Raw genomic sequence first — 17978 nt, 5'->3', positions numbered from 1 at the left:
CAGATGAAGTTTGGACTGCTCTGGGATGGTGCAATGAATGGGTCTGTGTTCTGAAAGAGTGTTGGGCAATTCCTATTGTGGCTTAAGGGCTTTTGTCCTATTTTGGATTCTGCCTTTGTTCAGACTTTGCTGCAGGGAGTTAAATGGATTACCAAATCTGCATTTCTGAATTGGCTGGCCCAATCTTTCATAATATCTGCTGGAGGCTATTAAGAAAGACTGAATCTGCTCCCTGCCTCTAAAAAAACATGTTTCTCCATTTTTCATTTAGGGAAATATAATATTCTGCCTTTTTTAAAATATTCCTCAAAATATTTCATTCTTCTAGGAGAATGGGTGCTGATTTTCTGCATGTTCTTTTCAGTCATACAGTGTTCTTAAGGTGAATGTTATGTTGTGTTGCTTATGTACAACTTCTGGCTTGCCACAAATTATTGTTGCTGGCCTATCCTTTGGAGCACGAATAGCCTATTCTTAAAACATTTTTTGGAACAAGAACTGTGGTGGCTGGACAGCTAGGATTTTCTCTCTTTTTTTCCCATGATTTTGGGAAAAGCCTTGGGATTTGCTTTTTATTCATTTTTAAACTGTATTAAATATAGTTTAGGACTTGCAGTAAAGTTTGCATGTTTCCTGTCTAAAATCATACAATATACTAATATTACTGTTAACTATCACTGAGCATCCTCAAAATGAATCTGGATGACACAAAAGAAAAAAAAAGATAAAAGGAAAATGAGTTAGACCTCAAACTCATAAACTCATAGACTCAAACTTTCAAATCCTGCATAAAAGCAGCATTTTCTTCAGGATATTTTTTTTTTCTATCATAGTAATTTCATGATCAAAGTGTGCTCAAAGGTCCCTTCTCCAGAAATGGAAAAGATGGATTTAGTTGAGTTTATATGACTATGAAGAAAAACACTCTGTTTTAGTGTCTGTTTTAACCTTTTTCCTTACTCCTACAGCATTATTAATGTATATATACAAAAATGAATTGTAAGAGTTATTTTTTTTAATTGTAGGTACTGTGAAATCTTTTTAATATGTAAATATGATTCTTTATAATAAATAAATTATTTGGTGGTTGAAGATTATCCACTGCTGGATGATCTAATTATTTTGTAACAGGTGTGGTTATTAAAAAAAATTTCAAAATGACTTTCTATAAAGAATGAATAATAAAAACACTTTCGCATATTTTTTGAAGTTCTAAAATGGTGAAATATATATTTAATGGGAGAATATTTCATATGTTGGAAAGTGTCTCTGTTTGTGATGGAAGCATAGCCAAACTGTGGATCAATGAACACATGAGTTCTGCATAAATGGACAACTCCTAAAGAATCCAACTAATGGCAAGGTGTGTAATGATTAAAGAAGATAATTATTATAAATTGGCACAACAAATTAAAACTGATTTGGAGAAGTGGAAAAATCTACAACTATCATTGATGGGAAGAGTAGCCACCATAAAAATGAATATCCTGCCAAGACTACTATATTTATTTCAAACAATACCAATAAAACTGGAGAAAAAATATTTTGAAGAATTAAATAAAACAATATTAAAATATATCTGGCAAGGGAAAAAAGCAAGGATAAACTTGAAAATGTTGCAAGATTCTAAAACTAGAGGTGATTTGGGGCTACCAGATTGGGAATTGAATTATCAGGCTTCGACACTTACATGGGTGAAAGAATGGATTGGACTGAGAAACAAGAGACCAAAATACATAGCCATTTCCAAATACACTATGTTAGGAATGCATTATTATTGGTATGGGAGAAAATTAAAGAACATTATTTGAAAATACCGATCTGGCTTTCCACAATGTTACCAGATATAAAGATATTTTAAATGAAAAGGGGGAACTTCAAACTAAACAGGAACTGAATAATCAAGGGATTGAGATAACATGGTGGTCATATGTGCAGATACAATCTAGATATAAGAAAGATGTTAAAATGTATGGTTTAAATAAAGAATTAACAGAACTAGTTCAGATGAGATATTAATAAAGAAAATATATGGCTATTTGTTAAGTATCAATATGGAAGAGGGCTAAAAATTTTGGCTATTTGATTGAGTTAGATCAATGGCAAAAATTATGGAATAGAAATTATAAATTAACAATGTCTATTACATACAAAGAAAATATTTATAAAATGTTTTTAATAGATGGCATTTTCTGCCCTCAAGGTTAGCAAATATGTTTAAGGGTAAATGCAAAATGTTGGAAATGTCACCATATACCTGGTTCATACTATCATATGTGGTGGACATAGCAAAAAGTGAAAAATATTGGACATACATGGCTTGAAAAAATGATAAAGCAACATATAGATTTGAAACCAGAAACATTTTTGTTGGGCATTTTACCAGACAGGCATAACAAAGGGAATATATATCTGATTTAACATGTATTGACTGCAGCAAGAATAGTATTTGCACAACAATGGAAAAGTGAAGATATCCCAACAGGTGAAGATGTGATTAGAAAAATATTAGAATGTGCAGAAATAGATAAGCTAATACTTACAATTAAGAAAAAGGAAGAAACTGAATATTTTTTGACTTAGGACTTATTTTATCAATGGTTAGTTGACAAAAACAGGAGCTAGAAACAGGGAAATATATGAAAGGATTAGTGATTTAAGGAAGATACGTTAACTTGTTAAACAAATAGTATTATTGTTATTATTATTAATGTAATTGATACTAATGCAATGAATATTATTGTAAATATTATTATCTAAAATGATTTGTAGCCACACAACTGTTCAATTGAAGTTGGAATTTTCATATGCTATAAAAGAAAAGAAAAACTTATTACAAAAAAAACAATTTTAAGCAAAAATCCACATATTCTGAGGCAAATGAGAAGGCAGGTATCTCAAACATTACAATTGACATACCGGTTTTAACTAAATTGGGATTAATTGAAATGTACTTGTTGTGTATGAAATTCTTGACACAAGCAAGAAATATGTGTCTTTTTCTTTCCTTTTCTTTTTTTTTTGAAACCATCTAGAGCACCCTATGAATCCATTTCATTTCTCTGTCTGAAGGTTTTGTTAAGAAACATAAATTGGCTTTGGCAAAACTGTGTATTCTCATGTGAACACCTGTGAACTGTTGAATTTAATTGGGCAACAGCTGGTGCTGATTGAGAATTTTCTTGCTGTATCTCATTACATTTCTGAATTTGGCATTTGTGGGAAGGATGTTATTTACAAAAGCTTGAACACATTTTAAGAACTTCAAGGAAAATTATTAAAACAAATTCTGAGAACACTTGTGCACAGACTCCTTTTCTCATCCATTCACCTGAGTTATGATCAGTGTAGACAGTTATGTAGGACGGTAATACATATTCTGGCATGATCAAATCTTTTGATTTCAATTGTTTAGTCTGGGTGTGAAAATAACTCCTCATACTGTATAATAAAGAATATAGTAAGTATTCCAAAAATGACAGATAAAAGATGACCATGTTTCATACCAAGCAAAACTGTTAGATATCTTAATTCAGACATTTTTATGCAACTGGGAGCAACGTTGCAGGTGCAGTTCTATCAACTCCTGCTCAATTATGGCAGAAGATATTCTGGTCTTCTTTCGACACTTTTGTCCCAACCTTTGTGGCCACCTAAGGCATTTGTGAATTGCTCTAAAAATAAGTCACATCAGTGGAGGAAAAAAATCTGTTAGACAGGAAGGAAAAGTAAAACATAGAGACTGATTGAAACAGAACTCTAAGCACATGGTGCTTATAAGTAGTATTCTGAATAACAGGAAGCAAGCTTCCTATAATCTTCTTAGCTGTCCTTACCACTCTCTGTAATGGACCTTCTATCTGATACACTGCTACCACCAAATCAAACAGTAATACTGTTAAGTTTGAGCAATGAGAGGCTGAACCAGAGCATGAGTGCAACAGTACTTTATTTACAAATAAAGGGCTGACCGTGCTTGCCAAGCCTGGAACTGGCTCGCAGCAATCAGCAGCCAGTTGGACCCCGCAGCCTGCTTTTATAGCTGGCTGCTGGGGAGAACTGACCAATGGGAATGGGGGAAATAACACCCACACAAGTGAGTGGACCTGAGTGAGAACTCCTTGAGTCCTCAGGACATAACACCCCTTCCCCCCAGATGCGAACACGCATAGTCCTTGAGGTAGATGGGGGTTTGTGTTGGCGCCCGGAGCGGCGCAACTCGGGAACATTGTCTGACTGTTCGGCATCAGTTTGTGACGGTTGAGCTGGCATAGCGTCACCAACACTCTCTCTGGACTGGGCATCCTCGGAAACCACCGGGTTGGTTTCTGGAGTCAAACTCTCGTGGGTTGGATCCGGTTGATCAACTCTCTGGGCGCTGTTGTCCGGGTTTGGGCTGACCGGAGCGACCGCTGGCGCAGACTGGTCACTGGGTGCGATGTGGCTGGGCGGCGGATGGGACGGTTCCCCTTCGACTGGAGACTCTGGATCCTTGTTTGCGAGGTTGCTGAGCGCCTTCTGAGTTGGTCTATGTGTCTCCTCCAGGCGCGACCGTCCTCCAGCCTGACTCTATATGATCTCGGCCCGGTGGCGGCGATGACTTCGCCCGGAATCCAAAGTGGGTCCCCAGTGAAATTCCTGGCGAATATCGGCTCCTGTAACATAAAATGTCTAACCCCCGAAGTGGAAGCGAGGGGAGAGTCAGGGCAGTATTGTGGGTGCAGTCTATCCAATACAGTCCTCAGGCGTCGGCCCATCAGAAGTTCCGCTGGGGACTTATTGGTGACTGCACAGGGGGTTGAGTGCTGGCTCATCAGGAACCGTGAGAGTTTGTGGTGCCAGTCATCTCTGCCAAACCTAGCGAGGGCCTCTTTGGTGGTCCTGACGGCCCTTTCAGCCAACCCATTACTCGCAGGGTGGAATGGGGCTGTTAAAATGTGGCGAATGCCTAGGTTGGCTGCAAAACGGCTGAATTCTACTGATGCGAACTGTGGGCCATTATCGGAGACCAAGGAGTCGGGTAGTCCATGGGTAATGAACAGGCGCGTTAACACGTTGGTGATTGCTAGTGTGGTTGTCGTGGATAGCTGCGCCACGTCTATCCACTTGGAATAAGCGTCCACGACCACTAGGAACATCTTTCCATGCACGGGGCCGGCCAGATCGATATGGATTCTAGACCAAGGGGCGCTGGCGCTCTCCCATCTGGTAGGGGTGGCGATGGGGGGAGCAGGACGGGATTCCTGGCAAATGCTGCAGGAACTTACCCAATTGACAATGTCCTCGTCTAGACCCGGCCACCATACGTAGCTGCGTGCCAACGCCTTCATTCTCACAATGCCGGGGTGTCCCTCGTGCAACGCCTCCAGGACTCGGTGTGCAGCGAGGTCGGAATGATCACTCGAGTGCCCCACAGTAGACAACCCTGCAAACTGGACAGCTCCTGCATGCGAGTCTTAAAGGGTGCGAATTTGTTATCAACATTGCCTCCCGGCCACCCCTCCTCACCCAGTCGAGCACCAGGGCGGCGTTTGGTCTGCCTTGGTTTTGGCGGCGATGTCAAGGGCGGTGATGGGCAGGTCCAACTGGGTGATTTCAAAAATGGCATTGACAGGATCTGGGTCTTCAGCCGGAGCGGGTAAGGGCAGCGACTGAGTGCGTCAGCGTGGGATAGAGTTTTGCCCGGGCGGTGGATAAGTTTGTATGAGTAGGCCGCTAGAAAAAGTGTCCACCGTGTCATCCGAGGGAGAGGACTTGAGGTGTCTGTTTGTCGCCGGCCAGTAGGCCCAGGAGGGGTTTATGGTCGGTGACCAGTTCAAGAAGTGGCCAAAAGGAATTCGTGAAACTTTTTCACGGCTGCAACAGCTGCTAGGGCTTCCTTGTCTATTTGGCTGTAATTTCGCTCCGTGGCCGAGAGCGTCCTGGAGAAAAAAGCGATGGGGGCCTCGGCGCCATTGGCGAGTCGGTGACTAAGGACCGCCCCAATTCCAAAAGGGGATGCGTCTGCTGCCAGTACTAAAGGAAGGTTGGGGTCGAATTGGATGAGCACTGCCTCTGGCGTAAGTAGTGATTTGACGGCGTTAAACGCCTGGTCTTCTTTGTGCCCCCAGTGCCACGGTGACTTTTTGTCTAGTAATCTGTGTAGGGGTTCGGCTACTGAGGCTTTATGGGGCAAGAAGGATGCATAAAAGTTTAGGAGTCCCAAGAAAGCTTGTAGCTCCGTTTTGGAGGTTGGTGTGGGAGCTTGTGGATCGCCCTGACCTTGGACTCCAGGGGTGAATGCCAGAGGCGTCAATTTTATAACCCAGAAAGTCCACCTGTCTAGTGGCAATGGCACATTTTCTTTTTTTTTTTAACTTGAGGCCATGCTGTCTGAACCTCTCTAACACTGCTCGCACTCTCTGGAAGAGTTGGGGTCTGTCCCTGGCCGAGACCAAGATGTCGTCAAGTAGGGTACTACACCAGGGAGGCCCTGTAAAATCCGCTCCATGAGGGATTGAAAAATGCCCGGGGCAACACTTACGCCAAATTGGAGACGCTTGCATCGGAAGGCACCCCTGTGAGTGACGATGGTCTGAAGTTCCGCTGTTTGGTTATCAACAGGGAACTGTTGATATGCTTGAGACATGTCCAATTTAGCAAAAATACTGCCCGGTTCGAATGTATGCAATAAATGCTGAATGACGGAGCACGGGATAGGCGCTAACTTGTAAATATTTATTGATTGTTGTCTTGTAGTCCGAGCAAATTCTCAGGCTACCATCTTTTTGAGGGTGTGACAATGGGCGTCTCCCACTTGGCGAAATCTGTTGGCTCAATGACCCCTTGTTTTAGTAGTTTATCCAATTCAGCGTCTAGTTTTGGTCGAATAGCAAATGGAACTCTACGTGGTTTTAATCTGATTGGGGCTGCCTGGGGTCAACGGTGAGCGAGATGGGGGTTCCATTATAACACCCCAGCTCCTCGCTGAACACATCTGCGTAGTCAGCGAATAAGGAGTCAGTGTCTGAGGTTGAGACAGCATGGACTCCTGTTAACCCTAGGCCGAGGTGGGAAACCAATCGAGCCCCAATAAGGTGGGTAGGTTGCCGTTAACTACCACTAGAGGTAGGTGGCCTTTAAAAGCTCTAAAACTGACAAAGAACTTGCCTCTGCCGATCACGGGAATGGCCTTCCCCTGGTAGTCCTTCAGACCGAACTGGCATCTCTGAAGCCGGGTAGTAGATAGGCTGGGGTGGAGTCTCTTGAGGGTGTTCCACGAGATTATTGAGAGCGCTGACCCTGTGTCAACCTCCATGTGGCACGGTTTACCTTCTAGGGAAACGGAGAGAGAAATTTTACTAACAGAGTGGCAAGTACGCCTGGCAAGGCGGTGCGTGCGACAGTTTAATACTTGCCTCTGTGGTCCCGAGTGCGAGGACGGGGGTCTTTGTGCAGCACTTTGGGGGCTTGGCAGACTCTCGCAATGTGCCCCCTCTTATGGCAGTTGTTGCAAACGGCTCCTTTAAACTTGCAGGTGGCCCTTTGATGTGATCCCCCACAGGCTAGGCACAGGGTGATGTGCTTGGGTGGACGGTGTATTCTTGTTTGGCCCCTACCTGCGACCGTCTGTCATTGGTGAGGCGATGGACATCGTTCTCATCGTTGTGGCCTTCCTCCGCTTCCACCTCTTCGGAATGGACTGGGAACGCTGCTAGCTTGGCGCTTGGGCCCTGAATTTCGGCGGCTGAGTTCATAGCTAGCTCGGCTGCTAGGGCCTCCTCTACGCTTGCGCGAGGTTGAGGTCTTTCTTAGCTAGCAGTCGCCTCTGTAGGTTGAGATCCTTGACCCCACAAACCAATTGATCGAGGAGTATGTCCTCTAGGTATGTTCCAAACCCGCAGTGCAGGGCTGCTGTTCTGAGGCGGCCATATATTGGTTGATGGTCTCCTTACTTGATTGCTTCCTCATTCGGAACGTGAACCTCCTGGCGATTTGTGAAGGTCTGGGGCGTAGTGGTTTGTGAGGATCTCAAGCAACTCGGACCACGGAACGTTTTTTAATTCTCTCGGCGCCACGAGTGCTGCAGCGGTATCGTAAACGGTGGCTCCGCAGTAAATTAGGAAATAGGATTTTTCCGATGCTCTCCCGCATCCGACAGGCCGACCGCATCGATGTAATGATTGAAACGGTTCTTATCGATTCCCACTTCTCTTCGTCTGGTTTAAACGCTGGGAATACTGGATTGGAACTCATGGTGCTGGAACGGCTGGGCTACCTGCGGGAGAAATATCTCTGGGACTACGAACGCTCGTGAGTTACAAGTGATATCAGCTCTGGAGAGGTTTTTTTGCTACCCTCTCTTTCTCTCTCTCTGGGTTACCACGTTGGCTGCTAGCTGTTGGAGGTGTCTTGATTCGCGCCAAAAAAAAGTGGGCGTTAGTGACTCTCTACAGCGCTGTGCTGTGATTCCTACTGGCCCGAAATTCAAATGACACCCGTTTGAATTTCGCGCCAAATGCAGAGCGGCTGCGGCTCGCAGCGCTTCACTTTCCCGTAGCAAGGCTAACAAGCGGCTACAGACGCTTCTAACTATTTGACTCAGACCGCTTTCTCTGGCTGCGGATCTGCGTTTGCTCTTTTGATCGCTCGTTTCGCTAGCTGACCGCTCTCTCTGGCTGCGGATCAGTGTTTCCCCTGTTGCCAACCAATCGCTCTCTCTGGGCTGTAGATCGGTGGCTAGTGACTCAGCGGTTGCAAGGTGCTTCTGGTAGCCATCCCACCCTCGTCGCCAGTGTTAAGTTTGAGCAATGAGAGGCTGAACCAGAGCATGAGTGCAACAGTACTTTATTTACAAATAAAGGGCTGACCGTGCTTGCCAAGCCTGGAACTGGCTCGCAGCAATCAGCAGCCAGTTGGACCCCGCAGCCTGCTTTTATAGCTGGCTGCTGGGGAGAACTGACCAATGGGAATGGGGGAAATAATGCCCACACAAGTGAGTGGACCTGAGTGAGAACTCCTTGAGTCCTCAGGACATAACAAATACAGTTTGTTAAAATGTTCTCAACTGTGTCTTTATAAAAAGTGGCCAGGATAGAAGGAGAAAGATATGCTTCCTTAATACGACATAGAAAATGCAAATGCTGGTTTGCACACTTCACTAAAGATAACATATGAAGAGACCAAGTCAGATTGCTAGCTATTTGCACTCTCAGATACTTAAAACTGTTGACTACCTCCACGGCTGTAGCTTGATACAAAGTGGACTATGATTATGCCAGCTCTTTCTAAAATCAACAATGATCTCCTTTGTTTTATTCACATTCAGAACCAGGTTATTTTTATTGCACCGGTCCACCAAGACTTCACCTCTTCCCTATAAGACTCTTTACTGTTATGTCAGGATAAGACCTACCACTGGTGTGTCTTCTGCATACTTCATAATATGATTCCTAGCAGACCTGGCTCAGTAATCATGGGTCATCAAGTTGAACAGTAAAGAAGAAACAGCCCTGTGGGGAATCCGCACTTAAGGAGATGAAATTGGAAAGTTTTCTTCCAACTCCTACAAACAGTGGACTATCAATAAGGAAATCAAGTATCAAGTTGCATAAAGTTACAAATTGAGTTACATAAAGAAGTATTAAAACTTCACAGGCCCAGATTGTTCACCAAATGTTGAGGAATGATTGTATTAAACGCTGAACAAAAACCAACAAACAGCATTCACATATAAGTATCGTTTCTCCAGGTACACCAAATTAAGATGAAGTATACAATCTGTTCTTCTGATAAGCAAAATTGATGAGTCAAATGTATGGTGAAGTCTTATATTATCTTTATAAGGACTGCTTTGAATACAACTTCTTAACAAAAACTATTGGTAAAATCTGGATTCTTCCTTCTCTTCTAGTGTATTTCTAAGACTAGTTCTTCAAATCAGGGGCCCACATATGAATATGTTAACTACAAACTGTAGGATTTTTTTTCAGGATTATTACTTATCTAACCTTATATTAATTTTATTAATTATATTTAAAGTTATAGTTATTATTGTGTTATTTGGTTTTTTCAAAAAGACAAAATAAATTAAAAATATATTCATCAACATTTAATTATGGTCACAGAACAATATTGTTACTTATGAGTAACTTGGGTAACAAATTACTTTTATGAAAATATAAAACAATTTATATTTTGAAAGAAACACTTTAATCTTAACCCACTATTTTCTATTTTATATATAAGACAAGGAAAACTGTTCTGTATTCCTTGGTTACCAATGGCTTAAGGCTCATACTTTTATTTTGTTAAGATGTTTAAATAATTGCTTGGATTGGGAAAGACAAAGTGCTCATGTTGACTAGAATTTCTGAAAGCTGTAATGTAGCAGATTATGGAGGATGTAAATTCTCCATCAATTCTTATTTCTTATTATTTGTTTATATAAAGCACATTTTCTTACAGTATTGGTCATGCAAAACAATGTCCCATAATATTAATAAAACACTACATGTAATATAAAGTACAGTGAATGATTATAAATGATGCATTTGTTTCTATGAACCACATGGAACCACCACTCAGAACATTGGAACTTACATCCTGAAATCTGATCCATCTGGATGAACTTTCAGCTGAGTTTTGATGACAATACAGAGAATTGCTCACAAAGAGATGTTAAGCATCTTTTATTTTCTGCACATTTTCTCAAGAATTAAAATACACAGAAGTGGCTATAAGTGCATTTTTATATCATCTCACTAAGTATTCTCACAGCAACTCAATCCTACAAGCTAAATTACCATTCTTTGCCACTCATAAGAGAACCAGAAGTTCAGAGAGAAGATATTTGGAGTGCTGACCTTGCCAAGAGCAGAACAGCTTGGAGTGGGTATACACAATAGTAAATGACAAATGAAAATAGAATTATTGTAGAAAAGAAAAAAGGGAGAAATGAAAGATCATGCTGTGAAATTAAATAGATGCCTATTATCAAGTGTCATTCTCAGAAAGCCCCAAGTGAATAGACAAAGCTATAAATATGTATTTTTTTCTGATAAAGGAATAACCAAGTCCAAATACTAAGAATGCAATTCATTTTATAGCAATAGGCTGAAATCAGAAATTGCTAAAGACTAAGAATTCTAAGATTTTTTAGTTGTATAAGCAATGGAAAAGGCATAGATTTTCAATTTTATAGAACAGAGGTGTGAATATTTGTCTGTAGTAGTTTGAAGCATTGGAATTATCCAAATTTCTGGTAAGTAAATATGTAAATATTCTGTTTTAAACTACCTATGTTAATGCCCAATAACTTGTATATTTTTTCAGGCTTTATTTTGTCATTGCTTCTGTTTCATCCTTTTTATCAGAGACAGGAAACTTTTTAGATTTCAAACCCAATCTGAATAATTCAAACCATCAGGAGGACATCAAATGATTTATCCAAGATCTGGATGAATGCATAACTTATGTAAGCTCTATTTTTAATGTTAAATTTTTATTTGTTTCCTCTACTTCCTAAATCAGTGGTAATTGTTCCAGTTCAATTTATTTTAGAGATATAATGGTCCATTGCCTTAAGCAGAGTTTGGAGTTTGGTGAAAGGACATTCATTGATTTATTCATTGAAAGGAAGATAGCTATCATTTCCATCACTGTAGGTAATAAAAAGACTTGGACCAACTCTGATAACTGTCACTAGATTGTTTTCTTTTTTTTTGCATTTTAAAAATCAGTGGTTTAGAAGTGTCAGGCACAAAGAATCAGAATCACATGTTAAGTTCCAGTTAAGCTGATTTATTGCTCATGTCTATACACAAGACTCTAGTCAACTAATAGAACTAAATTGGAGCTGGACTTGGATCATTTGTGGGAATGTAATGATTCCAGGCAGCTTCCTCACTTGGCTCAACCCATCCCTGGCTCTGCTTCTTTCTCTCCTGTAGGAAGTAGGATATCAAGAAAATGTCCTGATTCCAATGTCCTACTATTTATTTAATTTTTTCTTTCATTTCAATATTATCAACAGAATAATGAATATTCTTGAGTCCTTGAGGAGACAACCACCCATCATATTAATGCCCAGTGGTCAACTGAGCACTGTCCCTCTGAATTCAGATCTTCTTTATCCCCTGACTGAGGAAAGTTGTAACAAATTGGATCCAACCATGGTCTATATCAGGTCCAGTCATTAATTTACACCACTCATACACAGAACCTTGTTTTTTTTTAAAAAAAAAAGAATACAACGAATATCAGAAATGGAATTAGTTCTCTTATAAACTTCATTGTTAATTTATTGCAAAAGCAGCAATATTCAATGTAGTAATTTTATTTGATAGATTTCTAAATTTTCTTTTCCTGTATCAGAAAAAGCTGTTGACAGATAAATATTCTGAATTAGTGCAAAATGATTTATCAAAATAATGATCACGAACAATTCTAAATTAGTTTAAAGGATTGATGTCTAAATTTGTTATCAGTAATACCTCTGGTACCCAATAATAACTATTTAATAATTCTGATATGATCAGAATGCTTTTATAAGAAATCCTTTCCTACTGAGGAAAGTCTATTGTTTTATTATCATGATTATTGCACTAATAAAAATACAATGCTTATCAGACTAATAATTTAATATATATATTAAATAAATAAATATATAAGACTTTGTTCTGAAAAAATGTTTCTGTATACATTTAAAAGAAACAAACTGATATACTGCAGCAACATGTGTAATTATATATTCATCAGTTGTTTTCCTTAAAAAGTTAATTATACAATCGTATTGATAAAATGATATAATTGTTAGAAAGATTATAATTTTCAAATGGATATCCATATAAGTCTTTGCTAATTGTGGAAGCATCTTAAATACAACTTACATATTATAGTGTAAGTCATCAAGGATTCGGGTTTGTGTCATCAGAAAAACATGACACATTGTTTTATATTAGCAATATATTGGATATTGTTTTATACTAGCAATTTAAATAGTATATGCTTATCCTCAAACTGTTGTTGGAATAGGGAGGAGAGACAAGAGATATCTTAGTCAAATACTGAAAGTACATGCCTTAAAGGGGACCAAACCCAGTGATAGTTATCATAACATACAGTACATTTTGGGACTGATAAACTGGTTAATACACTAGTATGATATAAAATTTATTATCTGTTTAATCCCTGACAAATTGTTGTAAATACTCTAAGGAATGTCTGCTTGTTCAATTAATTATGAAACAGGTCTTTGTAATTTCTCTTCTGAAAAACAGCCGCCTTGTCGTCTGTTCAAATAGAGAGTCCAGATAGTTGAAGTGCCTTACTATTGGTTTTCAAATCATGCCTTTTTTGGCCAGACCTGTGTCCATGATGCTTTTGCAGAGCAGCTTATGAACTATTTCTCTATTCCATGTAAAATAAGCTTTATCCTACAGGGACTATGCAGAGGAGGAGATATCACTGTCAAAACCATACCCAATGAACACATTTTAACAGAGTGCAAATACATTTTTCTCATCACTATAAAAATGCCATGTAATTTAATGGACTGCATATTAATGTTATTGATTTTTCATAAACTCAATTACTTTTAATTTGAGTGAAGGAGCAAGACATTAGGTATGTCATTTTATTAATGTCTTGGATGAAAAAGTGGCAACCGTACTTATCACATTGGCGGATGACATGAAACTACGTGTCAGTTTGGAATTATCTTGATGCCTTGGAGAAATGGTATTGAAAATGATTTAATGATATTACAGAAGGAGAAAAATAGTTATAAAATATAAAACAAGTCTACATTTGCATGTTGAGAATAATTTAGGGTTATAGGGAATTATGCACACACAAAAATCAGCTGTTTTAAGAAGTTTGGGGGTATTTAGTAAAATCAGTATTATGAAGTTTAAAGAAACATCTTGCATTTCATAACAGCTCAGCATTTGTCTCTACTATCTCACAACAGTATAGGAAATTTTAAAAAAAGAAATAGTGCTGAACAATTCTAGAAAGAATTGTTGGTTTCAATTTATATTTCCTGTTTAGCAAGAAGGAGATTTAAGTCTACGTTATAATAATAATTTTTATGTATTTGGATAGTCCTATCTACTATAAAAAGTTGAAAATGATAATTTGTCATAAAGACATACTGCTGCAATATAAACTTGCAAGATGAGTTTAAATCAATGCTGTCTGTTAGGAGTAATATAGAATCTTTATAGATGCTCCTTTCTTGGACTGTAATAAAGACAATGCATTTAGAAAAACACCTGAGATTATTTAGTCTTTTCTTTTAAAATTTCTCCCTAGAAAAGAAATAACCCAGGCCTCCCATAAGGGAATAAAAAGCACCAGGGTCAAGAAGTCACTTTCTCACAACCATAATTCTTAAGGATCATTATTCATCAGTAATGTAAACAACATGGCTCATTCATTAAGGCTCTGTTCAGGAAAAAATACCCAGCAGTGAGATAGCTATTTGAAACGCCATGACACTAAGATTGGATGGTTTGATGCATAGATCAGCCTTTACGTGGTTTTCCTTTCAAGAAGCCTTTTTATCATTGTTTATACAGCTTAGTTCTAAGCAGAGAAGATACTAAAGCTTTGATTTACAACCAATATTTTGATATAGCCTTGAAGCCCCAGGTAGGAAAACCTCACATATTCTTCATTTCAGTTAACAGAAACCCTTGTAGAAAATATATATTCCAGTTAAGCAAAAATAAAACCTTTATAATTATACTCTTAAGAGTTAGCAGAGTTAATGTTCTTCATTGGTAACCATCTTAGGGCTACCTACAACTACTAAGAGGTAGCAGTCAAGTGTAGTTCTTTGCTGCCATGCCACCATTTTGCATTATAGTTATAGGAACAACTTGCTTATTCCATCTATGACAACTCTTCCAATTTTTCAATATAGATACCATCTGGATTCCTAATTATTATTAATATTATTTTCATTTTTAGCATGCTGGGTTGGTGCTTTAACCTCTCTCATAAGACTTTGTAACCAATCTCTATTTTTTTAAAAAAAATATTTAAATTGCAATTTTGAACCCTTTGTTACTAAAAATAATAATAATATTGGCTATAATCATAGTATGGTAATAATAAAAAGAGAGTAAAACATATTTGCCCCCAAAGCACTTAACATACTGTATACTACCTCAGTTGATATACTATCAACACCACAGAGGGGGAATAGTATTAGTATACACTTACTGGAAATGGGACAGGTCCATCACTGAGGCTGATAAATAATGGAGATAACTATCCAATGAGTACATAGTACTGTGAGGTTTGAACCAGAGAGTACAAAGTCTCTATAAGTAGGTAGAATACCGAGATGCCAATCATAGTAGTTAAATGATATTACATATCCTTTCCCTGCAATCACAGCTAATTTCATACTAACAATTGACATCTGTTCAACAACATGCACATACCACAAAAATAAAAACAATTAGGAATATTTATATGCATTTTATATGCAATATTGTTTTGTTATATATGTGTATAAATAAATGTGATATTTATACTTGTATTAAAGGCGTTGAAGCTGCACTCATTTGCATTAGTGCTGATAGAGTAGAGCTTTAGATTTACTTATTAATGTTCTTATAAATCTCATTAATGGCTGTAATAGAGGTCTTCTTAGCAATGTGCCCTAATTCTGCAACTCTAGCAAGAGAAAACATTAAACTGTCTTGAGGTAAATTTAAATGGAAATAGTGCCTCCATGTCTAAGAAGAGAAATTTATTGCAACATTATTTTATGTTGTTATCTTTATTAATGCTGTATTAGCATTGATATTGGTCCTGAAGGAAATTACTATGTAGAAAAAAAAATACCTGTATAATATAGGGGAATGTATTTATTGTTCTTATTAAGGTATGAAGCATATTGGTAATGAATAGACAGAAGGAACCCATTCTGATTTAAAATATTGTGATCTTGAGATGAATGAGATAACCATTAATTTCAGAATAACTGCCTACATCAAGTTTATGCTTACTTCAAAAGTTGTTGCTAATTTAGATGTTGTTGTAGTATCTGCACCGAGTATTTGATGGCAGGAATTAAAATCACAGCAGAAGTTGGCTGTTAGACACCATTGTTGTGAATTTCTATACAATTTATACACTCATAATATCTTTCCATACACGCCTTTCTTTTCCTGAAAAACATTGCAAGTCTTCCAGAATCCACCTACTAAAGAGACAGCCATTATAATTTTTATTACTTTGCAGGAAAGCCATGGTTGTTGTGTATTGTCTCTCCTATTCGTCAGGCAAGAAGTGGCTCTGCTGAAGCTTGCCTGTGAGAAAGACACCTACAATTCCCCACTTAGCTCTAGTACTGTGCATGCAGCCTGGCAATTAGATGCACTGGATCAAAGCCAGAAACCAACCTGCCTATTTTTAAAAATCAAGCATGTGCCTAATGATGATATAAGAACATTTATTGTTATTGCTTATTGAATGGATAGGTAGATTTCAGGGTCACTCCCTCGTGTGGAAATTGCTTAAAACTGCAGCTGTTACAATCTGTGGGTAAGTGCTACAATCAGTTGATAAGTGGATCATTTGGAGACTTGCCATGCAGCTGGGACATTCTTTTTGATATAAGTGCTAAAAAGAAATATTATATATTCCTTTATTTCTAAAATCATTATACCCACAGTTATTTCCACTGATCTTTCAGATGCCAAAACACCTTAGAGAAGAATTCCTCAACTTTATGCACCAGTACATTTGATGGAAGCTAACTTTATGCACAGTACATTTGAGAATACATTCTCTGTCAAATGTAGAGTGGTTGAGATAACATATCCAAAAGTAAATAGTAATTTACTATCTAGACTGAAACTTTGTATGTTTGTAAACAACAGGTGTTTTTTCCCTTAGTAAATTTAAATGAGGATACCAAATTCCATAGAATTAACAATGCTAAATAAAATCATGATGTCCCAAGAAAAGCCTGCTTTTAAATTTATGTACTCCAGCCTCTTACTATATTGTCTCTCCATACATGAGAACTCTTGTCATTTTGCATGGGTTTCATATTTAAAAATCAAAGATTAATTTCTTGGCATGCGTCAACCATTTACACTTTTGCCAAAATGAGTTTGGACTTTAATTTTGATGCAAACCTAATCAGGTTGAAGGACATTCTAAAGTTTATATTAAAAGAATAATTCATACCTAGAGCAACATTAATAATCCAAGATGGTGCATCTTTTATAGTGAGGAAATATTAATTTGTAGAATTTTACTAAACTCGAGTGTCATATTCCATTAATGAAATTGCTCCTGTAAGTGACACCAGAAAGGGATTGGGTTTCCCTAACCTTTTGTAGCTTAATCCCCCTAAGAATATATCCAGTTTTGAGATTTTGAAAGAATCAGAGACTGTAGGGTCAGAAAATCATATTTCTTGCTATGCCTACAGCTCTGTTCAGATGTCATATTTTCTGAAAATATGTACCACATTACAATATTACATAAACCCTATCCCCCTGATAACAGGATCCCTACAGGAAAGCTCACATACTTGGAAGTTATTTGTACATAGCTAAGCACAACTGTCTCTAAGACACCAATATAAACCGAGAACCATCCAAATAGAGAAGCTGATAGCTTGAACATTTCTTAAATTCACTCACAGTAGAAAAGATTTTAAAGTGGATTAAATTTTCATAAAAAAATATCTGAATAAAACTGAAATTCAATTATCCAACTTTGTAATCATAATAATACACTGACTCTATAATGGTTGAAATCAAATATGAACGTGGTCAGGGTTTTGCATTCCAAAATGTCCACAGTGGAAAGAAAATTGGACACATGCACACACACATAAAATGTCAAAAAGTCATCATACTAAACAGACACATTTACTACTGTACTGCTTTTCCTATGGATCTTTTTTTTTCCTTTGGAATTGAACGAACTCAATGGAAAATCTGGACCTAGTGAAACAATCTGTT

This window comes from Pseudonaja textilis, chromosome 2, assembly GCF_049901715.1.
Source record: "Pseudonaja textilis isolate UNSWEBS1 chromosome 2, rPseTex1.2, whole genome shotgun sequence".
NCBI lineage: Eukaryota > Metazoa > Chordata > Lepidosauria > Squamata > Elapidae > Pseudonaja > Pseudonaja textilis.
This window is presented reverse-complemented; position numbering follows the sequence as displayed.